Raw genomic sequence first — 9,251 nt, 5'->3', positions numbered from 1 at the left:
AACTTCCGTCAAAGCTGGAAACAAGGTATGGTACCACAATAAATTGAATTTCCGTAAATATATCATTTACTATTAAGTCTAAATATCTTTGGGAAACAGAGAACCGAAGACAAAATCTTTATCCTTTGGAACTCGGAAAAGCAGGAAATTGAACTTCACGCCCCGCATGACATTGTCAATAAAATTATGAATTTGTGAGAATGCAGCTCTTGAAAAGATAAACTCATTCAATTCAGGATGCTTTTAATATTTTTTCCCTTTGTACATGTTAAAATATAGATTATCGTTACCATAAATTTCATGCTGAAAATGGATCTCATTGTATGCAGCCATAGAAATATGATCAGTGAAAACAAAATGACGAAGTTTGGATTTCTTCTAAAAGCAAAATATTGATGTTGAAGAAAAGAAGCAATTATTGACAAACACTTAATATAAAAGAGTTTATATGGGGGTTTAACTCCTGTGTTCGTAAATTATCCCGTCCAATTAATGAGGTCTCAAAATTACAATGTCATCTTGGCGAATATGATTTTGACGACGAAGGATTCTATTTTGAATATAGGAAATTGGCAGATAACACAATAGTCCTCTGTTATATAATCGTTTAACTTTGGGACAAAATGTCAGTCCACTCCATTTTGGATTTTGCGGATGCAGAACTAATTGATTTGCACTAATATATACTTAGAGAATAGAACAGTATGTTAATCTGTTGAGAAGGTTTGACTTCAATATTTTCGAGAAAAAAAAACAAACTCTATGCTTCAAATATTTTAATACACTAGTATTCTTAACCAAATAATATGTCAACAGAGTGCATTAGTTAAAATCTATTCTTCTTCAAGAACAAAAAAAAAAAAAAAAGCCTTAGATAATGTATCTATCGATGTCCCTCTCTCTCATGTTATTTTCCTCTATTATTTTAAACCCTCTGATTGGCTCATACTTGAACACATGATCAAGTAGATAACAGCTTCTGAAAGGCATTCCTAAAAATGGAAAATAATAAAAGTGCTGACTTCACATACTATTAAACGAATATAACGATGTTTCTGAAAAAAAAATTCAACGCCTTCTTTATAATTATGTTGTTCTGTAATAATTGGTTTGAAGTAACAAATTCTTAAATAAGAATCTACTTTATAATTATATATACTTGTGTCCTAAATGTTTTTCATTTTTTTTTATTAAAACAATCACTCTATCAGTAAAATTAAAAAAAATAAAAAAAGGAATTTTTTTAACATTCCAAAAATAAAATATAAAGCTAATAAAATGTTTGACTATACATCATCTGTGAAATAAATCAACTTTTCCATTTGCATACAAAATGCAGTATCCCTGGAGGGGAAAAGATTATAAATCAAAATGAACACGGAATACATGCTTCTTTTAGATTGATCATTTTAAATAAATTATTTTAAGAAATGACTATAATTATTTCATTTCAATATTATAATAAAACAAAATGCATACCTCAGTGTAATCAAATAAAAACATAAATAATATGAAAAAAACCCTTTTGGTTGATTTTTTGCAATTTGAACTTTAAGGCGAAGACTTTTAAAGATTTCTTATTTGTAAATTCGAGTTGCAAAAGTCTACGATGATATATACATGAAATGAACAGGTTTTTTTTTAAATCTAGCATAACATTTTATACGAGTACATGTTATTTAAGTATGAAATAGTTTATCGGAAAAATGAGAGGTCCTTCTGAACTTCATGTCTGGTCAGAATTAAGAAAAAATGCCACAATCAAAGTCTATTGAAGAAAAAATGCACACCACAGGAATTTCCTCTTTAAATATAATCTTGAATTCTTGGACAGGACATATACAATTGCTTATTGTGCGTGCTTTTCTTGCCTTGAGTGAATTCTTTTAATTAGTTTAGTTGCCCTCCCAAATCGAACATATACATACAAATGCAGCAGATGATAATTCTGTAGAAATAATTCTACATATGTTTTGGTTCCCCTAGATCTGCATAAACACGAATCATAGGTTTAAAAAAATTCTTATCTTTTCGCTTATTACGTTTGATAATTTTTGCATATATTTGTTAATTTCGGATCTGAACGTTAATAAAAAATCAATTTATGTCACTACGAAGTAAATTATCTGTGTTTTTACATTTTCACTTCTAAACAAACAGGATTGAGGTCAGTGTTGTAAGTAAGACAGAGAGGCTTGTATTGCACCTCCATATTCACGAGCGATGTCGGGGCGACCTATCATTCTTATTCCACATATATTTTCCACCGCAGACTTAATGAAACTCTTCAAAATGATAGTCACGATGTCAAGTTGTGCATTCAATATTGAATATTCAAAAATGGCCAATGTTGCCAAGAAAACAGGAAAAATGAAAAATTTAAAACCTCATTTTTCTTAGTAACTGCATGGCCAACCAACTGAAACATATAAGATTTTTTCTTTGGCATCAACCAAAATTGATTCCTCTTTTAAAATGGAATCAGTTGGTCCAACCTTTTTTTCTGCTGCCATGGACACAAATTAGGGACTGTTTCTTTTCCATATGAAACATGCCGCAGTGATCATTCTCTATTTTTGCCCCAATCTTAATCCAGGGACCTTGGTTCGAAAAAAAAATTTAATGTCAACTAACACAATTGAATCCTCTACACCCAAGGCTGCATTGTGAAAAGTTGGATTGTGGAGATATTGAATGGTTATCAAGCTTAGAAGTCTACGAATACAATACAAACCGGAAGCAGAATAAACGCGGACTTCTAAAATCGTCAGAGGTACTGCTAAGAAAACAATCGAAAATATAGTGACTCCTTATGATCAGTAAAGCTCACTTGAGTCGTATGCTCTCAAATGCTAATGCTAAAGAAGGGGATATTATATGTATTGAATAATACAAGCATAACAGTTTAACAATATGTGTGTATTTATAATGAACACATTTTATCAAAACGGTTGATCTCTTCCCACTCTGTTTTCAACATCTTTATTAAAAAAAACAATAAAAAATGAAAGGATCTCGAAGACATCTGAATCCAAATACAATCTACTACTAGTTTCTTTCTGTATTTTATAACTTTAAGTGAAATTGATAAGGAACAGTATCATAATATGACTGAAATGATTATTAAAGTTGATATTTCCATATTTTAACCTCGAAAACATAAACATGTAATAACAATTGGAGAAAGAGAAAAGCATGTAGACAGGTTAAGTCCGAATTTGAAGGTATCTTTATTATGCTTTTCTTCATATAAAACGATGGATTTTATTTTAATGTCAATAAACCTAAGCTTTTGACATAGGTATTTGACTTCTTCCTGGCAATGGGATGATTAGTGTCCATTATAGCAACAATTTATCTTTTATAATTCAGCAATAGATCTTCCAAGATCCTTAGGTCTGTTGACAAAGAGTTGATAAACTCTATCTGAAGGCCTTTCTAACAATAACATTGAACGACTTTTACCATTATCAAATGACCAGGTATATTGACTTTGTCACGACACCTGTAACCCCTCTTGATCTCTGCTATGTCCTGAGTGTTCCCAAATCTCGCACAGGTTACGTGGGAAGAACAACAGGTCGCGCGCTAGACACCTCTTCTGACCAAGCAGGTCTAAGTTCAGATGGCTATCAATTTTGTGTTTATATATACTTATCACTTATTTGATTCCTGATGTTTGATAAGACAGTGGTTTCAGGTAGGTCCCATTTGCTTTAGCTGTCCCCTTCTATTGTTATATACACCTAAAGTTTAAAGGGTCAAGCTGGGGCAACCTTAAGGTCACGACATTTGGTGCTTAATCTGACGTTTCACAATAAAAGGGCACCTATAGTTCATCTATCACTATCGTATCAGATAAAGAGGATATTCAAGTTTATAACTGACTAAATCTGTTCATGAAGAATTGTCATAAATTATTGTAGTTACTCTAAGAAAAAAAATATGAAAATACGTTTTTCTAAGTTTATTTATCTCTGTAATAAATAATAACATGTTACATGCATATAAGAAACAAGTTGTCCACAGCTCACAATGTTAACCTGAGTTCTGCTTGGACCCTACCGTTCTCTCGATGAAATTAAAAAAAATCTTGTGAATCCAAATCTAACTCTAGGTGGGCTTTATTTGAATTAAGGTTGAAGCCACACAAAAATGGGATGCATTCAATAACAGTATTATTGTTATACGATTAATATGACCCTGGTGCTATTGACATTTTTGTCTTGAACACATAAAATAAGTAAATTCCAAATTTGAAATTTGTAGCCCTCTACCGGCAAGTGTTGGCTTCTCAATACGAGTGGAAAAAACTAAACGGAAATGTTTAACAAACACACACAAAATACATTCATGATCATAGCATCAAATCCCTTGCCAAAATTCCCCATTTTCATTCAGTTCCATTATAGAAGAGGTCCCTTGCTCATCATTACTTTGCACTTTGTTTTCCTTCATACCAAGGAACAGAGAAGTAGGTTTTAAAAAAAGAAATATGCATTATCTCCTCTATTTCATGAAACAGAAAAAAACAGATGTTTGTGAAACGTATAGCAGCTTATGGCCATGGTTGAAGTTTCTCAAATGCAAGATAAGCTCCGAGGTCTAGTTCAAAATTGTTGGTATCCGAAGGAAGGTGTTGTCACAAGGAATACACCTGTGAAATATGAAAGCCCAGTACTAACGTTTCAAAAGTTATGGCCAAAGTTAAAGTTGTCTTTAAAAGTGGACCAAACTCTGCGGTCAAGATCAAAATTTTTTACACCCAATTATAGGTCTTGTAACAATTTATAAACATGTGAAATATGAAAGCTTTCGCACAACCAATCAAAAGTTATGGCAATGTTTAAAATTTTAAATTTTTTGGCAAAATTGGGTAAAACTTCAAAGTCTGGAGGTACCAAATGAAAGATCTTGTCACAAGGAATACATGTACATCTGTGAAACATGAAAGTCATAGCCCCACCCAATCAAAAGTTATGGACAAGGTTAAAGTTTCTGCGAACAAACCAACGGACATACATGTAGACACAAACTATATACTCCCGAATCTTCGATTTAGGGGGCATAAAACATTAGAACCCCCTGACCCTAATGAAATTAGTTTTATATTTTCAAAGATCTAGAGACGCCCCTTCTCATTATGCACTTACTTTCTTTTTATTCTTTATACCTTTTATACCAAAAGTCAGAGGAGAAGATTTTAAAAGATGTTTTTCTTTCATGATTATAAAATGATTATTAGAGCCCCGTCCGTGCTACAGAAGAAAATTCCTGGAGCCATGATCTTGAATTTCACAATTTTAGAGACTTGCTGAGGTCCAGGAGTGAGAAAAGATTACAGGTATTACGGATTGCATAATTTTATGTGTTAGTCTCAACCTTCATGTTCTGGCCAGACCACATAATCCACAATTGTTGTTAAAGTTCACTCATGCTTTATGCCAAATTTTTGAAATAGGCTTAGTATTTCTTTGAAAAGAAAAAAAATTGGAAAATGTTAAAAAGTTTCCGACTGACACAAGACAACAGACGACGTGATTTAAGCACCGCCATTCAAATGTGGGGCCACAATACGCACAATTTTTCAGCTGGCGACAATATTGTGATAGACATATGAGCAATTGTTGATGACAATATATACAAAACGACAATATGTACCATAAAAATTCAATTGATTGATGGATTGTATGTCATAGAGGCGGTACAATTTTTCAAAATTAGAGCTTTACTCAGGGCCATTGAGCATCGAAGGTTCTTTTTGGTACCAACATTTGCTGTAACACAGGCCAAGAATTATTTCAAGGCCGAATCTAAAGGATCCGCAACTTTCACTTCAAAGTGCCAAGCGTTAAGCAAAGAAAGTTATTTCCTTTATTTGACTTATGCCAGTCGCGGCCGAGGTTCGAACCCACGAGCTTCTGAACTTCTGTGACGGTCATGTGACATACTAACGAACAACTATCAAAATTTTCCGTTAGCATGTATTATGATATTCACTCAAACAGTAATTCCTCATCCATTACATGTAACTTCACGACACCTGCGGTGCACAGGTGAACGTTTCAATTTTTTTCTCTTTTACCTCAAAACAGGTTAGACTTGTTGGAAGATAAATAAATGCCATTGTATATTCGCAAACCTGACTCTCATGACACTAATTTATTACAATATTATTTTTTTGCACATCCTGTCTCAAAACAAACACCATGTTTGGTCAAATATTAGGTTTTAGAAAAATGGTGTTTTTAAACCTTTCAGGCAATGACGAGATAGATAGTGTAAATCAAGGTGTATCAAATGGTCATGGTAGTGCAAACACGTTGGTGATGTACAAATTAATCGCAAGATTGAGGACGCATTATTTTAATTATTTATTGCAATTTTTCTGCAATGACAGATTATGCCCTAAACAAGCTTATCGTTTGCTTTGCTTCACCACTATCTGGAGCCTGCAGTAAAGAAAAAAAATCCACTAGCCAAAATCCTGCGTTATTAAAAAAAATTAACTACCACTTTTTTTGCATGCAGATACGTGTAGTTTGATATTAATAATCTCAGAATTTCCATAAGTTAACAATTATACCTTTGTCAATTCCAAGCACTAACGCTGATTACCAAAGAATTACATTTCAATTAAATTTAATTCTTGAAAATGTTTAAACCAATGTAGAATGAAAAGTGGTAAAGTGTTATAATTTCTTTAATTCACAAGATAAAGAGCAATTCCTGAAATACACGAATCAGTCCATTGGCAGAAATATTCAAATCAACAATCAGATCTAGAATTAATTTTTAAAAACAGCCCAGCTGAGAGCCGAGTTACAGCCCTCCTCCGGCAAGAATTGGTGCCTCAATCTGAATAATTATTCGAAAAGAGATGTTAAACAACACAAACTAAAAGAACATCGGTTCATATTTTACAGTCTATGATAAAAAAATAGAGCTTTTTCATAAAGCTTATCGTCATTAGCAACAGCCTTAAACAGTAAACTAACATAAACATAACGGACCGTATAATTCTTGAAAACTTCTTGGCTTTTGCATTTCTTCATTACAAAAGTTCCTTTTGACATAAGCCCTACCAAGTAAAGGTTTTCAGATGCTCGGCTGTCTCCGTAAATTTCAACTCTGCTGTCGAGATCATGCGGCAAACCTCGGATAATTCCGTCACATTTGTGATACATATACAACAATGTTAACAATGAAAATACAGAACGTTTTTCGGTTAATTCTACAAAAACAAAGCATGTTATTTAAAATGAATTCCTGTCAGTTTCCACTGTTCATTTCGTCAGATTTTTTTAACGATTAAAAATCTTGTGAAAATTGTACGAAAATAAGATCAACAGAAAATTGTCTCCCTTGCCTTGAACAGCATTTCAACCAATGAAATGATTTCATCATGCAATTTCTACCAATCACAAAAGAGAGGAAGCGCATAGTCCTAAGAATGTAAAATACTTCCCATGAAGACGGTAATAATTTACGATAATTCGTATAAATGTTACTAATAGTTATGTATATTGTTCTGGTATTGGTTAATACTAAGATCAAGGTTGAAAGCAGTTAAAATATCAGAATGGAACAATTTCCAGGAAAAATGAGTCTGCGTTCATTTATAATAATATTATATTTAAAGCATTTTATTTAAAATCAAAATTTAATAGTTAAGAACTGTAAATTTAAATTTACAATATCACGCCCCCCCCCCCCCCCCCCCAAAAAAAAAGAAAAAAAAATCAAATGTGTATTGCGTATTTTCTTTTAATAAAACACGTATCGTACTTGACTTCTTGATGTGATAAAGTCAGTGATTCAGACTGTTCATTTAAAAAACAAGTACCTAAAAAAGAGGCCCATGGGCCACATTGCTCACCTGAGGAACTTTGGTGATGTTCTTCACCAGATTTCCCCCTTGTTATACCTATTGTGGCATAGCCCTCCTCCTCCCCCTCCCCAGCCCAGTGGTTCTTGAGAAGATGTTTTCTATATATTTCTACATGTATTTAAAACTTGGATTCCCTATTGTGTCCTTTCCTACCCCCCCCCCCGGGTCATGATTTTAACCATGTAGATTCCACATTACCCCAGGATGTTTCGACAAGTTTCAGCTTTTCTTGCCCAGAGATTATTGAGAAGATTTTTAAAGAATTTTCCTATATTTTTCAATCTAAAACTTTGATTCCCTATTGTGGCCCCGCTCTACCCCCGGGGGTCGATTTTAACAATTTAGAATCTACACTACTCCAGGATTCTTCCACATAAGTTTCAGCTTTTCTGGCCCAGTGGTTCTTGAGAAGATTTTTTAATGATCCCACCTTTCTTTGTCTTTTCTTGATTATCTCCCCTTAGAAAGGGACTTGGCCCTTCATATTCAAAATTTAAACTCCCCATTACCCATGAATGCATTCAACCACGTTTGGTTAAAATTGGCCCAGTGGCTCTTGAGAAGAAGTTGAAAATGTAAAAAAAAATTAAAGACGGACGGACGGACGACGGACAATGGGTGATCAGAAAAGCTCAGGTGAGTTAAAAAGTACACATGAATTAATTTTTTTTTATCAAGAAGCATAAAGTGGTCCATAAAAGTGTTTAGATTTAATACTTCCTTAATTGTTTGCATTACATCTAGTTGTAATGACTTTAGATTGTATTTATACTTATTTTCGAAGAACAAGACATGGTTTCAAGACAAATCTGGCCCGGCATTTTTCTAAACAAAAGATATTTGTTAAATACTTCGGCCCCCCCCCCCCCCCTTCCCAAAAATAATTGAATTTTTTTAAGTCCAAGGGACATAAGTCTGTCAAAAATGGCTCGATCGTACCCAAAGCAGAACTTGACCTTAATATTTTTTTTATGATAAATTTCAAAAAACGTCATGTGTTGTAAATTATCTCTTGAATTTAAGATATTACATGGAGACAATATATGAAAGAAACTAGCTGCATAACTGTAGCTCTCTGCAAATGAAAAATTGACTTGTCATCTTAATTGTTTTACTCCCAACCTGCATGTTGCGGATCTGCAGTTTGATCTAAACCAAAGTCTTTTTCGGCATTCTCGTTTAAGATAATCCCTTAATCTTTAACCAAACCTGTACTGGAGGAAAATTCATTCTGATTTTTTTTTTTAACTTTTAGCGTCAATGTTCACACAACTCAGTTTAAACTCTGCTAAAGATAATTTGTTTGTAAAGGAACTGGGCGTTTTTTTTAATTTCTAAAACCTGTTTTAAAGACAGTTTG

Source organism: Saccostrea cucullata, unplaced genomic scaffold (genome assembly GCF_032062105.1).
Source record: "Saccostrea cucullata isolate Sc308-1 unplaced genomic scaffold, CSIRO_AGI_Scuc_v1 ctg432, whole genome shotgun sequence".
NCBI classification, from domain to species: domain Eukaryota; kingdom Metazoa; phylum Mollusca; class Bivalvia; order Ostreida; family Ostreidae; genus Saccostrea; species Saccostrea cuccullata.
Note: the sequence above shows the minus strand (reverse complement) of the source record.